The 21,448-nt window shown below is 37.3% G+C and overlaps 1 long non-coding RNA gene across 1 annotated transcript in view; it reads right to left on the reverse strand.

Moving 5' to 3' along the window:
- LOC147596299 (uncharacterized) overlaps window positions 1–21,448 on the reverse strand; it is a 562,863-nt gene that overhangs the window by 187,018 nt on the left and 354,397 nt on the right. Inside the window, exon 3 of the long non-coding RNA XR_015261405.1 lies at window positions 12,747–12,854. This is a non-coding gene — a long non-coding RNA (uncharacterized LOC147596299). The remainder of the gene's footprint in view (window positions 1–12,746; window positions 12,855–21,448) is intronic.

The raw sequence follows: 21,448 nt of genomic DNA on the forward strand, positions 1-21,448 counted from the left end.
AGACAAGAGACTGTAACAGCCAAGTCTGGTGAAGAATTTAAGAGCTGTAAAATCTTTCAACAGGCAGGACATTTGTTAAAATAAAAGACTTCTCCTTGCTGTTTAATGAGTAAGCTACTTGCCCCATCTCCCATGGGCAGGGAGCCTTAAAGGAATATAATACTCCTCTAAACATTGAAGAAGAGAATTTGCACATCCTTTCTCATACTGACAAGTGCTTTGTTCTGCAAGGAGTCACACTGGCTTCAGTGAAAATTCTCTCAGAGGACAGATGCACTCAATACAAGTAATACAGGCAAAATGTGAACACCACTACTCAGTAATGAACAAATTTTGCCTTTTGAGTACAGAAAAAAAAAAAAAAGAGAATAAGAGGTAGTTTGCCACATGGTTGTGGAAGCTTAGAATTATCTTACAATATTCTGTTCTAGAAAACACAGAAATTTCAAATTGTAAATCGGCTATCTCTTTGGCAAAAGGTATATCTTCCTAATTACTTTTGCATTACATAGGACTACAAGTTTCAAAGCCTATGCAAGCAAGTAGAACTTTTTTTTTTCTTTTATCCATAAGGACTGCTCTCTGCTCCAGTTTTAGGGATCATCTGCTGCTGCAAGTTCCTCACCTAACTTTAAATTTAAAGTGCACCTAATTCCTCCTCAGAAGCCAAAAGTCCAAAGTTTGGTTAAGATATTAGTTTAGTTTGTTACTTGAAGTAAGTCCACACTGGCTATGTTCACATGACAACTGAAAATAAAAAGCATAGAAATTCTCCTGCATGACAGTTGGAAAAGGTAGCAATATAGTGCACCCACTGCAAGTGAAGGAAGGAAGCTCCTCTTCTATGAATGTAACATAGGCAGGTATATCCATATTAGATTTAATAGTGACAGCTAAGGTAAATGTGGCCTTGAAGACCTTCGTTCAGTTTAATAATGCACACACACACCTCCCATGTCCTTTACTTTCTACATATTCAGGACTATAGAATAAGTTTCAAATGAGTCAGTTGTCCTCTGTTCTTTCACTTAAAAAAAAAAATCTTGATGTTCTCTGACATATTATAGAGGCAAAATATAAGACATGCTTAATTTACTCATATTTCATAATTTCATACTTTCAATAATTTTAATATAGCCCCTTCAGTTTCTCAGCTGGTGTGATCCCATCTGTCACACACAAATCCTCCAGAAATGTCATACTGCTGCAGGAAATCTGTCCATCATGATCTAGCTGTCCATTACCAGAGAAAGTGTAAGTTTTCTGTCCCCACTGATTCTCCCACCTTCTACAAGGACTACCTTAAACACTTCAAAGAAAATATAAGTAAACTAGGGGAATTCTTGCACGTTACTTACAGCTGGCTAGGACCACTTCTTTTCTAAGTTCAACCATGTTTTAGATGAAGAATAATCTTTTCTAGTAATTCCCTACAAAAAAAAGGCAACTTTACATTTAAAGTAACAACTGCAAAGTTTCCAAAGGATCAGCAAATCTTAATTATTTTATTAATTATGTTGTATCAATAGCTGCTATCTCTTCAACTAACAGTGCACAACCTTTCTGGTCAGTCACGAGAGGGACATACACCTCCATTTCCTTTTTACAACTTGATTAGACCTACTAATCACATAGAATCTAAGCTGAACATCCATGCATGATGGTTCCAGGCCATGTGTCCTTTGCCGCCCTGAGGAGCAGGAGATAGTAGCTGTAGTGAACAGTGACTGTAGTTACAGACTGAAGAGTTGGAAACAAAATCTATGAATGAAGATGTAATCTATGAATCTATTATGCAATCATCATCCTCAGTCTCCTCTTTACTGAGCAATGTGAGTCCCCACACTTGGAATTTGAAATAAATACCTGTACATCTGTCTAAGAACTGTACTGAGGTCCACCACAAACAAAAAGTTCAATTTCCATGAGACTCTTCAGTGATGATGGAATAGGTCAGCACTGAGCTGATCTGTCCTAAAAGAACTGGGTTTCCCAGGGAACCTGAAACCCATCAGGTCTAGATCAAGTTTCATACAGATGTCAGAAAAGATCTTCAAAGACAGACAAAACAAAATGAATGTATTAGCTGCCCTCTTGAAATATTGCTGAGCTTTTCACAACCTCATGAAATGTTTCAAGACTAGAGAGGGATCAGGTGTTATATTTACTACTAATATGCTACAAAGCAGTGAATATCTAAACGTGTGATTTTTGCTGTAATAAGCAACGATGTGTTTGTGTGCATGTAGGCTGTTTGCTAATCTGACTGACATTATTTGGATGCTAATGATTTATTAGAGAATAGTAAGTTATATTTAAATGGCTTTTAAAAAAGAAATACAGCATCAAACTACAATGGCTTGGGAATTTTTAAGACTGATCTGAGATAAAACATGGAGAGAGTTGTTCTTGTGTAATGTTTGCTTGCAAGTTTGATCTGTAATATCAACAGTGAATTCAGAAGTTCTTTCCTTTAAATTACTGCAAACATTCCTCAGCAGAGGAAGCTAACTAAACTTTTCTCCAGAAAGATTACAATCAGCAGGTACAGTTCTATGGAGAATATATTTATTTATAGATGAAAATAAGAATCAATACTAGAAATGAAAGAAAGAAGAAAGCTAGCAGCTTTAAGAGAGTGTGAATTTTAGATGTCATTACCTATTTCTTTTGATTTGGAGGTCAAAAAGAACTGTAGAAAGATGAGGTACAGAGACATGAGTGTTCCCTCTCATTTTAGGTTCCAAAAAATTCAAGCCATTTTGGTACAAGTGATGTACATTTTATTCCAACATATTTAGATTAAAACAACATAATTTTTGTCACTACTCTTACCTTCAGAGTAAATAAATTGCAAATGTTTCTGGTTAAACATTTGCCTCTTAATTTGGATAAAACATATTACAGGAAAGTTACAGGGGAGTATAGGCAAAATATAAAACCTAATCACAGATAAACAGAGTTCTTCAGAGATAAAGGATAGCATCACTCCCTTCCACAGTAAATGTGGATAAATTGGCAAAACTTTAAAAAATGCTTTAAATGAGTTAATTTTGCCATTTGTATCAGTTCTAACATTTTAAAGCCTCATATGTAATCATTAATGGAAAAGATAATACTCATGTCTATGTACTGCATATTACATCAAATTAAGAGTGATGTTCATACTATTCACCCTATTAAATTAGGTAGATAATTTCAAAATGGAGTATTTCATTCTAGATGGAGGGGATTTTCATGTAAGAGGACTGACATGTCTGCACAAAGTTCTTCTGAGATCAACTTGGCATGAACAAATAGAGATCTACCTAAATTCATACCCCTCCCTCCCCCTAAACCAGTCAGGGATATTATCTGGCTTAAGATACTTAGAAAATTATTCAATAGTCCTGTTGTGATGTGTATCATATGAAATACAGATACATATGAACCTTCTAATGAAGCCAGTCTGTACAATATGATAAAGAAACTATATTCCCATTTCAATAAATTATTTCTGAAGTTTTTTTTGCCCTTTCTAAATATGGAAGTTTGTATGTGAAATTGTAAGTAATAATCTTGGACTACTTGTTTTGAGAATTACAGATAGGCCTTTGCAAAGCACGACTTTATTTTCAAGGCTTTAACCTAGAATTTGTGAGAACATCTCCCTAGCTTTCCATATATTCCTTATCATAGACTCATAAATCATAGAATCTTTAAGGTTGGAAAAGACCTCCAAGATCGTGAAGTCCAATCATCAACCTAACACCATAATGTTCACTAAACCATGTCCTGAAGTGCCACATCTACACATTTTTTTTAACACCTCCAGGGATGATGACTCCACCACTTCCTTTGGCAGCCTGTTCCAGTGCCTGATCACTCTTTCAGTAAGGAAATTTTTCCTAATATCCAACCTAAACCTCCCCTGCCACAACGTGAGGCCATTTCGTCTTGTCCTATCACTAGTTACTTGGGAGAAGAGACCAACACCCACCTCCCTACAACCTCCTTTCAGGTAGCTGTAAAGAGCAATAAGGTCTCCCTTCAGCTTGCTCTTCTCTAGACTAAACAATCCCAGTTCCCTCAGCAGATTCCCTCATAAGACTTGTTTTCCAGACCCCTCACCAGCTTCATTGCCCTCCTCTGAATGAGCTCCAGCAGCTCAACGTTCTTCTTGTACTGACAGGCCCAAAACTGCACACAGTATTCAATGTGCGGCCTTGCCAGTGCTGAGTACAGGGGCACTATCACTTCCCTACTCCTGCTGGCCACACTGCTGCAGATATAAGCCAGAATGCTTGTATTTCCCCAGTGCTATATAACATTTGGGAAATTCATTGCTCTTTCTGCACCTCAGTTTCACATTTGCATAGAAAGAATAGTAGTTCCACTCCACAGGACTTATGAAAATAGAAGTTGTCAGGCTCCTACATTTTTAGTAATGATACTGGTGTGCTAGAAAAGATTATTATATTCACATACCATTGCTGTTTGGTCTGCTCTTAGATTGCCTCATTTATTTAGTAGCTTGTATGTCTGTCACACTTACAGTATAGTTACTATAAACCATCAGCAAATTCTGCACTTATAAATATGCAAAAGTACTTACAATTCTATATTTGTAGCTGTTCTGGTTTCAAACACTTTCAATAATGTTATTTACATAACACACTACTATTCAAAGATTCTTTAAAAAGTTGTGTAAAATGCTGTCAAGCTACAATTTTAACACATTAATAGTTTAAGAGCTGCAGATAGGATTTTCATCATGGTTAATAGGAATCAGTTTGCTATTTTATAGTTTTACAAATTGATATTGATGACCAAACAGGAAATAGAACTTCTTACTCTGCAGAGAATATCAGGTAAATAACATCTCCAAAACTGGCAACTCACTATCTGATTATTTAAAGGGCTAAAAACTACGGAGACAAAAGGCTTAAGCTTCTTTCTTGCCCTTATTTACAACCTTAATCAGTCCAGAGAGATTATTTCTCTTTTCCTGTGTCTAAGGGAGCTCTTTCTAAAGTGTGGTATCTTCACACATGTAAATGGAACAATTATAAGAGATTATAAGATTAAGAAACAAATAATAACTATTTCTACCTTGTTGAATTTTGCCATAACGTGGAACATCAGGAAAGCTGCAAAAATATTAACCTTGACCGTCACTATGTATTAAAATCAGGGATAAACAATTGATGTTCAGATAAGTGCTCTCTAGGGAAAGAATAGAAGACTTCATGTAATGGGGCTACTAAAAGCTTGTGAAAATCTGATCCTGATGTTATCCAGACCCAAAGCTTTAACCTTTCTAGAGATGAAAGCTGAAGCCTTGGAACAGGAGTCAAGATAAACGGGTTCCTTTTCTGGCTTAACACCAGACTCCTGGTGTCAAGTGCTTACTTCACTGTGGCTTGGTTCCCAAATGTAAAATGAATATAGTCGTGTTTCCTTCCCTTGCCTTTTATTTGCTAGCATGGGGACAAAGGTGGCCTAGAAAGAGACCAATACAAAACATCCTACTGTCAGGGTATTTTAAACTGCAGTAACATAAACGGTAATATTTATTAGTTTTATATCTTTCATTTTACTATGATTTATTTGTTGTTACTGAGATTGCAAGTGTTAAGTTAATTTCATTAATATATACAGATTTTATTTTTAAACTAAAATAATCTTTTGCTTTAATTCTTACACTTTTCTCACTGTAAATACTTGTGAAATATATGACTTAACATACTTTATGTTCATCTGTTTTTTTATATTGCAGAGAAGATAGATGCTTTCCTAGTCTTAAAAAATTCAGTAATCCTGCTCTGTTTGTTCTGTAAAAGCTTTTCACCACATGCCAGGGAGGTATTTGGGAAATATTTGAAACGTATGTGCTGAATATGTATGAATGTAAAGATGAATCTGGGGTGCACTTAGCTGCAGTCTGTAACAATATGAGGCACATCCACATTCTACTAGAAATTTCTGATCATTTCACTTTTCACACTTTTCTTCAAGAAGGGCATCCTGACATCCAGAATAAAAGAAGTCCATATATTACAGTAAGGAGGTGTCTTTAAATAAATAAACGCTATTTCTCTTCCACAGGTAAATTCGGTAACCTTAATCTGGGCTGAATCTCTGAAAAGCATGGGGAACAGAGACTAGTTGACAGATTCTTGACATGTACTTCTTGAACAAAGATCAAGCCTCTGAATACATGTTCTTCTGGTGTTTTATTTAGTGTTTGCAGTCACAAAACTAGATAATTATTTACTGTACAGATAAGACCTCTGGGTGTCAGTTAGTCCAACCTCTCTATGCAAAGCACATCCAATTAAAGCATATTCTCTGGACGATGTCCAGTCAGGTTTTGAATATTTTTAAAAATGTCCACAGTGTCTCTGGGTAACTTGGCTACCATTACAGTAATCTTTTCACATTATTTCTAGCCAAAATTTTCTGTGTTCCAGCTTGTGTTTGTTGCCTCTTGTTCTTCCTCTGTGCACCTCTGGGAAGAGTCTGGCTCTGTCTCCTCTACATCCTGCTATCGAGTAGTTGTACATGTCCTCTTCTCGCCAACAAAATTGTCCCTTCCTCAGGCTCAACAAGCCCAGCCTCTACAGCCTTTTCTTAGATGCCCTGTCCTCCATTCCCAGACCACATTGGTCAAGATTATCTCCATTACATCAGTGTCTGTCTCATACTGGGGTGCCCAAAGCTGCACACAGCATGTCAGATGCTGTCTCACAGCTATTGAAGAGCAGTGCAGGATTACTTCTCCAGACCTACTGGTTACATCCTTGCGAATGCAAAACAGGATGTGGGAGTGCTGTGCCTGGCTGTACTGCTGCCTTGGGGCCAGCCTAGTGTCCCCCAGAGCTCCCAGGACCATTACTGCAGAGCTGCTCCTCAACTGGTCAGCCTCGGCCTTTACTGTTACGATCCAGATGCAGGACTTTGTGTTCACCTTCCTGCAGTTCCTGACAGGTAATTTCTCTGAGCAGCAGCCCTCCCCCGCAGCAGACTCATGGCTTCATAAACATTTTGTGTCATCTACAAGTATGATGAGAGTGAAATCTGTGCCATCATTCAGGTCATTAATGAAGAATGTGGAATAGTATTAGTGCTGGTATTGCTGCCTGAGGGAAACTACTGCTTTCTGGTCATTAGCCAGGGTTTGTATTATGGATCACAACACAGGAAGCCCAGCAGTCCAGGCTATTTTCAACTCACATTGTTCACTATTTATCTAGTTCATATATCACCAATTTGGCAACAAAGATACTATGAAATCTGCATCAAAGGGCTTTCTGAAGTAAGGGTGATCAAGTATATACCTTCTTGTCCATCTACGGTCTTCTCATCAAGGCTATCACATTGGATAAGCCTGATCTGTAGGGACTGATAGAGACTGAAAAGGTTAATTAATGTCTCAACATTGCTAGATGATGGAAAGATATGAGATTTTGGTTGGTTGGTTGTTTTTTTGTTTTGTTTTGTTTTCTTTTGGTTAGGTTTTTTTTGGGTTTTTTTTTTTTTTTTTGGAACCACCATGGGTCCACGGGGTGATATAAAGTTGACAGCAAATTTATAGTGTCATTGTTTATTGACTGTGCTCTGAGTTGGAGGCAGGGAAATCCGTTTTCCTGCTGTGTATCCAGACCCCAGTTCTGGTGGACCAGAAATCCACAGCCACAAGCTCCACAAGTACTTGGTTGCCAGCCTCACCAAAAAGCAAAAACTGAACTGTTTTGCCAAAGAAAAAAAAATGGTTGCAAAAATGAACAAAATGCTTAATATTTTCATGGTGCTGTATCTTGGGACATTTATGATGTTGTGAATTGCTGTAGTTTTGTTGGTCTATCTTTGTTTACCTTATGATTGTCCTTGTAAACAATTACTTGCTTCTTCTGATCCCCCAGAGCCATAAGCCTCAAAGTTGGCCTGGGACAAATTTTTAGTTGTGTAAGATAAATGTTGATATGTTAATGTTCTGGTTTTGTCATTTACTTAGATATTATTAATTAAATTGAAGTATCTAGCATTTATGTCTCTTTGTACACTAACTGATAAACAATAATGTTCAGAATTGTACATATCTTTTTTTTTATTATTATTCTCTTTTTTATTATTTTCTTTCTCCTTTCCTCTGTCATTTATGCCACCACGGAACTCCGTCCCTGAGGCAACAATGTTGAGCCACGGGGTGGTGTAAAAACTGTGTAAAAAATTTGTCTCAACATTGTTGAAACAAGGGCCACCACCTGAGCAATGGCTTCCCCTTATCTTGCAAGGCAACTCCTGTTGTCTTGCAAACCTGAATGCCGAGCTGATTCCGAGAAATCTAGCCCTAGCCCCCGGCATGTGCCCAGAGATACATATAACCTAGTAATGGGCATGCATATCGCCCGGTAATGGATCACCCGGTAATGGGCATGCATATCACCACCAGGGAGGGGTGCGGCTAGGAAAACCAGCTCTCGAAATACAATGAAAACAACCAACATAAAAAGGGAGACTTCTAGACTTAGACACTTCTTCTACACTTCGAGACTTCTTCTACACTTCTTCGACACTACAGACTCAGACTTCTTCTTCTACACTTCCACATTTCACTTCATTCAACGGAATACACATTCGCCAGAATACACATCCACGGAATCAACATTGAGACGACCAACACCGGACAGATCGTCGCCCCATTGAGCAAACTGAACTGTCGGTGGTAGCTCCGTGGTGGTAGCTATTACAACCGAAACTATTTTCCCTCTTTCCTTCCTTTCTCTCCTTTCTCTTCCATTTACAAACTTCTTATCGGGTTAATAAAGCTACCTGGCACTTGACTCTGTTTTGAGTCTTAATTCTGTTCCTGAGAATATGAACAAAACCATGCTCCGGTGCGTGAGAGGTCAGTCCAGCTGCCCCTAGCCCCCCAGACTCGTCTGAGTTCGGCTAGAACACAAGGGGGCCTTCCTCTCGTCCGAAATCGGAACATGACAGGGACCTACATTTTCCTGAACTTGTTAAATATTGTGTCTATGATCTAGAGCAACCTCCGTGCTTCAGTTTGCATAGCAGCTGTTAAAAAGATAAGATATTACTTACCTGCCTTACATGATATTTCTAAATATATAAAATCACTTTGGAATATGAAATAAGTAAAACAAAACTACTATAAGTGACAATGATCTCAAAGGGATGTACATACCATTCACATTCCACATCACAATTTTGAGGCCGACTTTTTTCCATCACTATGCTTATTAATGCTAATAATTTCATATCATCTTTTCTTACTTCAGAAGTACTGGTTATCTGATATGCCACATAAGTACACCTCTTGGATGAGAAGTCATTTTTCAATTTGTAAAATGCTAAACAAGTGTCAATCAACTAAACATTTTGATCACAGCCACTACCTATGACTCTCTCCTTTTAATGTGAAATTTAATGACAAAATATTCTTCCTTCTTCAAACATTACTGGTTAGCACATTGCATAAAACACAGCAGAGTGCTCAGCACTGTCGAGCAGAACCTTGAAATTGCTTGTATGCCACTAGCTTAGATAGCTTCTTTGATCTTGAGACGAATTTGTGAGACACAGAATTTTAACATGATGTAAACAGAATGGATGAAACATCCAGTAAGTGTGTCAATACAGAAATACTGGTCCTAATTTCACCTTGCACATAATTGAAGAAATGGGCAATCTCCAAGATATCCCCACATTGCTTCTGCTTGATAAAAAAAAAAAAAAAAAGTATCTATGAAGTAGAAACGTTTTTTTTTCTGCTTGAGAATTAGTGCAACTCTTGATTTCTTTGTCCAACCTCATAATATTGAAATAAAGACTAAACAACTATAAAAAGTATTCTGCTTTAAACAGACAATAAGATAATGAATTTAAAAAATGTATTCTTCCACAAACTGCTGTCAGTAGCAAATCTTTCCAGGTTTAGTTATTTAGAATTGCCTTCTAAAAATCTGAAGATTGCTGATTTGTCCCAGAAAAAAAAAAAAAAAAAAAAAAACAGACGAAAATTAATTGTCCCTAGTAGAAAAAAAAAAAAACACAAGCAACCTCAAAAGGTTCACAAAACCCAGTGAGGTGGCAACTGGAAAATCTGTGCATATCAAAGAAGCCCACCAGTCTCCAGTATATCTAGGCAATTGTCACAATCACCCTCTTTAGACTGAGTAGGGCTAAAAAAGTAATTATTTTGTAGCCTGAGATCTCCTGCCTGAGATTCCCCTCTCTAGCTATGTATCCCTTTCATAATTGACTCTTAGTGAATATATAAAAAAAAATACTTGAGGAATTACTGTTAACCTTCTAGGAGCTATTCTAGACTTCATTCAGAAATCAAGGTACCTCTACTGCATACTGTGTATAAATTTGATGTTTTGGTATAGGATGGCTTTTACTGACATCTGTGTTTTAGGATGCTACTTCTGCTACTTCCTGTCATTTCATCCCAAGAAACCTTATGACTTTATAAATTTTTCAGCTCTTTCTGTCTGCCACAGGTTGCTTACCTCGAAAGGTCTGCTTTAAACATAAGGAGTGACAGCAAATGGAGCTTTTAACAGAGGTCTTGTCACAAAAGGAGCACTACTGTTAGAAGATAACTCAAAGACTTTTTCCCTTCCTAGTTTCTCCTAGGATGCCACAGAAAGTGATATCAGAAATAAGATTTTGTAAGGCTCAAGGTATGTTCTCATTATTGCACCCAAACTTTACAGTTAGTCATGTTTTACCTAAAATACTACAGTTTGTCTAAAGTAGATCTTGCTTATTAGCTACTTCCTCTCACTAGCTATTGGATCATAACAAAGAAGTCCCCTTCTCAAAGTCTAGGGGTTTTTTTTAGCATCACTGGGCTTCATCTTAATCAGCAGCCACTAATAAACTCCCTTTAGGCCACAGGCTTTTTAGCTTTCAGAGAGCAATAAGTATTTGGAGAAAATAAGCTGCCTATAATTAATAGAGAGGTTTGCTAAATGCAGCTATCAATTACTAAATTTCTGAAAGAATGCTCTCACTCTTCCAGAAAACTTTGAGTCACACGTCAAACACTTACACAGAATAAAATTGCTAGTTGAAAGTTTTAAAAGGAAAATAACAGCTCTTCCAGAAAACTTTGAGTCACACGTCAAACACTTACACAGAATAAAATTGCTAGTTGAAAGTTTTAAAAGGAAAATAACAGCACACATAAATGTTAGTCTCAGTTTGAATCAAGATTATGCCCATTTTCTTTCCCCTCTATGCCTTATCCAAAAAGATCTTTGTTTAAATATAATTTAAAATTTAGTTTAAAAAAAAAACCCTAAAAATCTCTTAACGAAGATTAACACATTTTATTTGATACATTTGAAAACCTGTGAAGAGTCCTAGTTCTTTTACTTTATGCAGTAAATATTGTATACGACTCATAGCTAAGCTTCATTTGGCTAGCAGTGGACAAAGAAGACAAAGCATATGTTCAACTTTGTCAGCATTTCTAATAATCAGTAAAGTAATTGGTTATCCAAGATTAACACAGCCACTGAAAGAAATCTGGTTCCTCTATTAGACTGTCTCTAAGCAAATAAACACTCTGAGTGATTTCCAAAGTATTGTAATAATGTGAGCTAAGAGTTCATTTTGCAGCAACATTAGCATGCTTACATAGATTCAAATTATTTTTCAATATCATATCTTGCCTGTCTCTCTGATACATTAACATATTTTATTGATACTCCACCCTAACCACCTCTCTTTCTTTCTTTCTTCTTCCTTTTCCCCCTCCTCCCCTCCCTTTTCTCCTTTTACCAGGCTAGTATTCTGCAGGTTTCTTAGCAGTTGTTCAAAGAGGAAAATAGACTGTTACTGAAAAGTTATACTGTGTTATACTGTGAGTAAAAAGTAGATCTGACCAACTGAATAGCACCCTGCCTTTATCTTCTCCATGAGGTCCTTCTAGCTATAGAAAAGTAAGATATTTTTTACATTTACCAGGAAAGAATACTAGGAAAAACAAAATATTCTAAGTTGAACTGAACTGTTGCAGTTTACAAATAATAAAATACTAAGACTACAAGAATGAGATGTGTGCATTAATACAGCTAGTGTCTTCCACATATTTCTGTTAAGAAGTTATCCACATTTTTTTTGTTAATGTGTGTGTATAATTCCTGTATTTTGTGAATTTAGCACTGATGTCACCTTAGCTCCTAGAACATGAAGGATAACTTGTGGGATTCATTCAGAGACCATCTTTGGATAACCAAGCCTTCTAACTCTGTCCTTCATCTCCATTTTCTCCCATGTTTTTTTCCATAAGAAATGCAATAAGAAGAAAGGTCCATTTAATTAGCACCCAAATAATTTTTTTTCATCAATTTGTCTTCCACATCAAACAGACTAATATTTATCTATATTTTCTTGATCACTGAATATATACACCTATGTTCATGTTCCATATTTATGTTTTATAATAATGTGCCATTACTTTAAATGACTGCTTTCAATTGTCAAGAAAGGAAGAGGAATCAGAATATGATGTCATTAAGTTTGCAAAATAACATTATGAAGAGATGAAGTTACATAGTGATTCAAAGATGTGTTTAAATGAGAAATTGAATTCCGTGACATGGGAAACCAAAGTACTCTACAGTGTCTTAGAAACGACATTTTTAATTTATATTTGTTGTTAGAAATCAGCAGGCTTTGTAAATTTAGTCTGAAATTAACTTCCAAATGTGTAAAACTTCACTTACTTGGAGTTGAGGCTGATCAGCTCTTCCACAGCTGGTGCCAACATTCTGCCAGTCAAATTCTTAACTAGGTTATAAAGAGCCAGGAAAGTAGCTGGTTTTTACTCCCACCTGGAACAAAATATTGTGTCAGTTACTTTTTTCACGGTCTTCCAAGTGCAGTAAGACATTCATTACGTTTGCCTATCACATTAAGGGTTCATCAGAACACTCATACAAAGAATGAAAGCATAAACTATTTACATTCTCTGAATTTCTCCTTGAATGTGTGATACAACATGTGTATAAATAAATGATCTAAATAATACTTCATTTTGCTATAAAAATTTCCTATAAAATTTACTGTTTTCTTCATTTGTAACAGTTAAATTTTTTAAAAAAAGATTTATTCTTATAAGATGTGCATTTCTAAGTACTGCTAGTGAAGATAGTAAAGTCAGAACATCTAGCATTAGAAAATAGAAGTGTTTCAGAGCAAAGTAATTTAATATAGGTATCTTACTAATGAAGATTCACATTTATTTTGATCTTAGAGTACTATTTATTTTTTCCATATTTCTTCACCTTATTATGGACTACAGTCTTCATAATTATGACAAACTATTTTTAAAACAGACGGTTAATTAAAAAGTCTCTCAATTTTAAATTGCTCTCTGTCACCTGTTAAAGGTCATGAAGATAAAAAGAAGTCCTAACTGACTTTAAAAGTGACAAATGTTATTTCCATCTACAAAAAGAGGCAAAAAGGAAGGTTTAGAAAACCATAGTTCAATTAGTTTCACTTTAGTTCCTGGGAAAAAAAGTATAGAACTGGTCTTCATGAGAGCTATTTGCAGGCGTAAGAAGGGCAAGCAGCAGCAGCATGATAGCAGGCAGATGTACAGCAGCATGGTGACCACCTGGCAAAAGCAGTGTCCTCTGCTTGTGTGCTTCTAGCATCTAGAAAACCTGATGCAGCCACACAGACAGAGCTCCTGTCCAAGCATGTGACCACCCAGGTTTCTGGCTGTGGGAGGTGCAAAGTGATATTCCTGGAGGTAGAGAGTGATTGCAAGCAAGCTTGTGGCAGGTGTGACCTGATAAATTAATTGCCCTGCTTGGTGGCTGAGCTGCAGGAGTAGGTGGGCAGACTGAGGAGCATTTGAGAGTCTGAGATTGATCAATGGAGCTGCACTCTGCCATTTCTGATGCATACAAGGCAACTCAATGTGGCTACTGTGAAGACAGGTGCCAAGAAGAAGGAAGTGTTAAAAGGGATAAGGAGGGATGGAAGAAGATGGGAACATCTTTCCTTATCCTATAAGATACCCTTACAGAATAGGTATGACGCCCTGGGTACAGTGGACAAAGCATATAATGGGATAAATGATGAACCTATGCAAGCAGTCTTACCAAGGTCAGAGAGAACAACCTCTCACAACAAAACCTGCACTAAGATCAGTGCCAAGAAGAAACCACAGTGAGTTATGGTGATTGGTGATTCCCTCCTGTGTGGAAAGGAAGCACCCATTTGCACACTGGACTCTTTTCAGGGAAGTTTACTGCCTCCCTGAGGCCTGAATTGAGGACATCACTACAAGACTGAAAAGCTTAATACAACCTTCAGACTATCCATTCCTGCTCTTTCATGTAGGTACTAATGATGTCACAACAAAAAGTCTGAGCTCAATCAAGAGAGATTCCAGAGCCTTGGGAAAAATGCTAAAAAAATTCAGGAGCACAGGTAGTGTTTTCCTTGATCCTCCCAGTAACTGAGGGAGACTTTGGAACAGGAAGGTAAGCCCAGGACATCAACACCTGGCTCCAGGACTGGTGCCTTGGCCAAAACTTTGGATTTTTAAACCCTGGAAGAGCCTTTGAGACATAAGTTATGTTGGGGCCTGATGGGATCCGCCTGTTGCAATGGGGAAAACACATCTTTGGGCATAAGCTGATTGAGAGAGCTTTAAGCTACAATTTATGGGGCAAGGAGATACCAACAGGATTGCAGTAGGTATGCCAAGGGTTGACACGGCATCACCTGAGTGTGAAAATGCTAGTGGGAACATTTACACTGACTGGGAGCATGGAGTGCTCAGGAGTGTATCTGAAATTCTTGTACACCAATACAAACTGGATGAGAAACAAACTGGATGAACTGAAAGTATTAGTTAGTACCCAGAACTATGATATTACTTGTATTAGTGAGACTTGGTGGAATGAGTCCTATAATTGGAGTGCTGGGATGGAGGGCTACAGGCTGTTCAGAAAGGACAGGCAGGGCAGGCAAGGTGGAGGTATTGCACTATAGATAAGTGAGAGGTTTGATTGTACAGTCCTTGCAGTTAGTGGTGGTGATGTGGTTGAGAGCCTCTGAGTGAGGCTAAGGGGGATGAAAAGCAAAGGAGATACTGTAGTGAGTGTCTACTATCGATCAGCCAGCCAGGACATAGGAACTAATGAATTATTCTACAGGTAATTAGGAGAAATTTCTGGATCAGTACCCCTTGTTCTTATGGGAGATTTCAACTTCCCAGTCATCAGCTGGGAATATCAAAGTACTGTGATGAGCAGGTCTTGGAATTCTTGAAGTTTGTAGGAGAGAACTTCTTGTCACAAGTACTCAGTGAGCCAACAAGGAAAGATGCCCTCCTAGACTTGCTATTTGTGAATAGAGGACTCATGGGGCATGTGATAGTAGACAGCTGTCTTGGCCACAGTGATCTTTAAATGGTTGAGTTTAAAATTTTCAGTTTAATGAGAAAAAAAGGACATCAGAGTTGCTACCCTGAACTTCAAGAGAACAAACTTTAAGCTATTTGGGTAGCTATTTATCAGGGTACCCTGGGAAGCTGCTTTTGAGGGTTTAGAAGTTCATGAGTTCTGGTCAATCTTTAAGAATAACCTTTTAGAAGCATAGGAGCAGGCCATTCTGCTGTGCCATAAGTCAAGCAAGCAGGGCAGTGTACCAACTTGGCTGAACACAGAAGTCCTCGTGGAGCTCAAGAGGGAAAAGAAATTGTATGATCTCTGGAAGCAAGGTCAGACTTCATAGGAAGATTACAGAGCTGTGGTTCATATATGCAGGGAGAAGACATGAAAGGCCAATGATCAATTAGAGATGAAGCTGGCCAGTGTTGTGTCAAGTAATAAGAAGGACTTTTTAAAGTATCCTAATAGCAAGAGATACAAAGAAAACATTAGACTGATACTCGTAGAAGATGGTCATCTGACTAATGGGGATGAAGAAAAAGCAGAGGCATTCAGTGCTTTTTTTTTCCCCCTCAGTCTTTAACAATATTGACAGACCTTGGGGTGCTCAGTCCCCTGAGTCAGAGGACCACAAACGTGGTGACAGTGAACAGTGACTTTCCATTAGTGGACGCTGAAATTGTAAGAGATAAACCGTAACAGCTGAATGTTCACAAGCCCATGGGGCCCAGTGTAATTCATGCCAGAGTACTGAAGGACCTAGCAGATGTTATGGCAAGACTTCTCTCTATCATCTACCAAAGGTCTTGGGAGTCTAGGAAGGTCCCTGCTGACTGAAAGCTAGCCAATGTTATTCCAGTTTTCAAGAAGGACATAAGGAAAGACCAATGGAAATATGGACCTCTTAGTCTAACCTGAGTTCCTGGTAAAATCATGGAGAAGGTCATAATGGGTACTACTGAAAAGACATAAAAGGAATAATAATGCAATCATCAGACACAGTCACCCCAGGTTCACTGAGTCGTGTTTAACTATTGTGACATCCTTCAGTGATAAGGTCATTTGCCTAGTGGATAAAGGGAAGGTGGTGGATCTATTTTTCTGGATTTTAGTAAGGCTTTTGATACTATTTCTCACAGCGTCCTTCTGGACAAGTTGTCCAGCTGTGGGATGAATGAGTTCACAGTGCATTGGGTGAAGAACTGGCTGAAGGGCAGGGCTCAAATGGTTATAGTTGAATGGAGCTACATTCCAACTTGTGACTGGTCACCAGTGGTGATCCTCAGGGCTCAATTGTAGGGCCAGTTCTCTTAGATATATTCACTAACGATCTGGATGCAGGAGTTGAGTGCATCATTAGCAAGTTTGCTGATGGTATTGTTGGAGGTGGGAGGTGTTGGGAGGTATTGTTGACTTGAGAGACAAGAGGCCTTGCAGAGGGATCTCGATAGATTGGGGCATTGAGTAATAAACAACGGGATGAAATTAAAGAAGTCAAAATGCTGTATTCTGCACTTGGAACAGAATAACATCAGGCACAAGTCTAAACTGGGAGAGGAGTTTCTGGAGACCTGCCCTGCAGAAAAGGATCTGGGGGTGCTGGCTGACAGCAGGCTCAATATGAGTCAGCAGTGTGCCCTGGCAGCCAAGAGGCTAAACTGTATCCTGGGGTGCATTAAACATTGCATAAACAGTGGGTCAAAAGAGGTGATTACCATGCTGTATTCAGCATTTATGCAGCCTCTCCTTTAGTATTGTCTGCAGTTCTGGGTGCAACAATTTAAGAAGGATGTGAAGGTCCTTGAATGCATCCTGGGCATTTGTTACCTGAGGGCAACAAAGCTGATGAAGAGGCTGGAAGGCACATTCTCTGACAAGTGGCTAAGGACTTTGAGCTTGTCTATTCTGGACAAAAAGGAGGCTGATGGGTGACCTCATTGCTCTCTACAGCTTCCTGAGGAGGGGAACTGGAGAGGGAGGTGCTGATCTCTTCTCCCTGTCATCCTGTGATAGGACACATGGGAATGGGTCAAAACTGTACCAGATGAGGTTTAGACTGGACATTAGGAATCATTTCTTTACTGAGAGGGTGGTCAAATGCAGCAACAGGCTTCCTGGAGAGGTGGTTGATGCCCCAAGCCTGTCAGTGTTTAAGAGACATGTGGACAATGCCCTTAATTACATGTTTTATCTTGTGATCATCCCTGAATTGGTCAGGGAGTTGGACTAGATGATCATTTTAGGTCACTTCCAACTGAAATATTGTATTATGTTCTATTCTAGAAAAACCTAACACATATTTAGTAAGTGTACAAACTGTGCTTGACCAAACTGATTGCTTCCCAATATAACAAAACATTTGGTGGATGAAGTGAAATCCACATATTATCTCAAGCATCACAACAAAAGTTAATAACATTAACGATGAAATACAAAAATGTGCATGTCTTAAATATCTGTTCCAATCATATATACTGTGATTCACAACTTCTGTACCACTGCATATCTGGAAGTGCAGAGTGCATATCTGGAAGGACAGAGACATGTATGAAGACACACGTGTGGAAAAACACAATGGAAAAAAACCCATCATTTATTATTGATATAACATTAACATATTCAGTAATTTTATTATGTTTTCTTGGCCACATGAAAGATCTGTTGTTTAAATGAAGAGAACACCAAAGAACACCAAACAAACATGAGGAGAAATAATCATCATATTAAACTCCCAGCTCTGTTACAATACAATGAATGGGTTTCTACAGAGGGCGTAATTTTTCACAAACTCATTGCCTTAACACAACTTTACAGGGAGCTTTTGTGCTATGTTAGCACTGTGGGCAGGACAGCAAAGTTCAGAAAATCACAGCTGGCTTATAAAAATTTCAGCTCTTTATCCATCAACATTCCTTGCCGTACAGGGTATAAAACTTTTGTATCAATGATTCCTTATAATAAGGCCAGACAATAAGAATAATTAATAGTATACAGTTAGTTCCTTCATGCTGTATACAAACATTGGTATGTACAAACATCTGAGAGAGTGGTGACCTTTCATGTACAGTAACCATCTAGGAGAACTAAACTATGTTATATATATGTTATTTTACATATTAATGCTATTTTCTTGACGTTAAATGAGACATCTTTGTTTCTTCAGAAGAGTAACTGTGACCTAAGCACTACAAACTTTCAGTACCACTTCTCCTGTCCTCTAGCTGGTCAAAGAATTCATTTATTACACACAATTAAAATAATCCTATAAAATTAATATGATGTAATTTCCTAACAGCTCCTTCTACTGTGTTCTAATTCTAACATAAAAAAAAAAAAAAACCAAAACACAACAACCTCAAATTCCTCATCTTGGATACAAGAAGTTAATGAAATTTCATGGAATGCAAAATCTACATTATTCCATAAACACTCTGCAGTTGCAGACTGACACAATTAGTGAATTCCGTCTCTCAGAAGCCCTTTTCTACTTTTTCCTTCAGTACAAGCTTTAGTGTAAGTTGTTCATACACACAAATACTTCTAAGGACAGACAAATTTCATTAAATAGGCCTACAGATTTGACCATGAGTAGCTATCTAGAACAGAACTGAACTAGGACTTTTTTTTCCAACTGTTCTAATGTTTTTTTGAGTTTCAAAACTTCTTTTCCACAGGAAGCACTAAAAAAAAATGTTTGAAGACTTTGTCAAAAACTCAATAATCTTTCCAAAGGAAGATAACAGACAAATCTAAGCATCTTTTCCTGATACATTTGGACTGGAAAGACAAATAGGTGGAATGTGGAAGAGAGAAATAAATCTCTTTAAAGTGCTTCAAACATAAACTCTCTTTGTTGTACATGACCTCACAAGTTGCATTTTGCAACCAACTAATATTTTCTTATGAGAAATTATTCTAATGGTAAATTTCCGAATAGCTCTAGCCTGGAATTCCCCAAGGTAGAGGAGCACAGGAGACATATGACAATTAACTTAATACTGAATCACCGGTAGACATTAAGGGGTAGAAAACACCTCCCTTTTACTACTCCTAACTTGACATTGGAAAACAAACTTGTGCAACAGCAACACCATGAGATTTTTCTCCCATACGACCCTGTAAGGAAACAAACTGGGTGCATATTTTCCATTCTGGTGAACCAAGTAACCCCTTTCTCTCAGAATTTCTTTTTCTTATTAAATTCTTATGTTTTCTTTTAATGTACTTCATCTTCTCCTATGCCCTTTCTTGGCTTCTCTCCTCTTCTTGTTTCCTAGTTCTAGTTTCCATTTCTTTTAGTCTCCAACTCCACACATTTCAGTTTCAGTAAACCTATGAGTGCTTTCACCACCTTCTTGCCCATCAGCCCAGCAATTTGTTTTTCTCTTTTCTGATAGGGATGCAGTTGGTCCAAAGTTATTTTTTTGCTGTATTTTGCACTTGTTATCAGTTGGGAACAGAAGGAAACATCACTTTGGCTCCTGAATGAAAACAGCAGATAAGGATGAAGCTTTGGGCTGTCTGCTACTTCTGTTAACCGCTACAGGAGCACTGTGCATTATTGTCTCTCTCTTCTATTATGTATGCTGAAATTCCCTGCCAGGAGGGCTAAAACATTTACATTTTCTCAGAAAATGGGCTGAGAAAGCTAGATGCCAATATATAGTTGACAATATTAGAAAAAGGTTAAGCTTCAGCATTGATATTTACATATATGCTTCTGGACATAATGAATTCCAATATATTAAATTCAGACTTATGATGCTGCTGCATAAAGACGCAGGATAGACACTAAAGGAAGGCTTATAAGGAGAAGTAATATCTCTTATTAGATTTGTTGATAGAACTGGAAAAAAATGACAAGATGCTGGCACAAAAGTCCTTGTTCAGGGCAAACAACTACAGGGAAGAAGAATTCAGGTATGCTAGATGTCACATGGGACACTGATATTATGGGTTGAAAATTTCTTATTAAAATCAGAAGAGATAATCTGAAATCCTGCCTCAGTCATCACAGAAACAATACAATAGGCTCATTCGCAATGACACTCATGATTTCTGAAGATGCGAAAATATTTCCCAAGTTCTTCTTACTAGTATAAATTCACCTAAAAGGAAAATTATTATAAAAATTACATTATATTCTTTCAGCTTCTATAAATAGTGCTAATAACACAGAACTCAGTAAGCTTTTGCTGATTTCTTTGAACACAGGTGGATGGCTATATGTAATGTTGATTACATGAAGAGAAATTCTATTTCTCTTCATTCACACAGGGGTATGACCCTAAATTATGCAGTTTTTCCATTTTAAAAAACTCATTTACATCTACATTTACAGAAGGCTTTCTAACTTTAAGACTTAATTTACCCTGCACCTTTTACCTCTGTTTGTGATCTCCAGATATGTTTACGTGGAGAAATTTCATTTTTCTATTCACTTTTACTGTGTACAGGCAAAAAAAAAAAATCAAATTACTAGAACAAATAACATCAAATTAATAAAACTAGTAATATACACACACATCTTATTTTTAGCTACTATTCCTGAAATTTACACTCTTTAAGAGTAATTTTTTTTTTTTCCGAATGCCAGAATATTTATTACATTTTATGTATTTGAGAGCTTCATTTCCTTCTTTAGTTAAAAGTATCAAAACATTTGCCATTGGGTCATTTTCTTCAGACATAGTAATACAATTTTTAAAAAAGCCAAAACTAAGACAAAATTAAAAACCAAGAGAGAAGAAAAAAAAAAGCAAAGCATGTTCTCAAATGAAGGGGTTTTTAGTTCTTAAAGGTTAGTGTATATTAATTTTACAAGTTTTTATCAATAATGTTGTAACTACACCACAAGCATGGCACCAAACAATTACAGAAGCAAGAAAAAAAAATTAAAATACATCTAATTTTTGTTAGGACTTGAGTACCATAGTCCTGTTTCTAAGTGTACAACATATCTTTTTAAGTGACAATACTAAAAGAAAAGAAAACAAACAAACGAACAAAAAAAA

This window comes from Chlamydotis macqueenii, chromosome Z (assembly GCF_036417535.1).
Source record: "Chlamydotis macqueenii isolate bChlMac1 chromosome Z, bChlMac1.mat, whole genome shotgun sequence".
NCBI lineage: Eukaryota > Metazoa > Chordata > Aves > Otidiformes > Otididae > Chlamydotis > Chlamydotis macqueenii.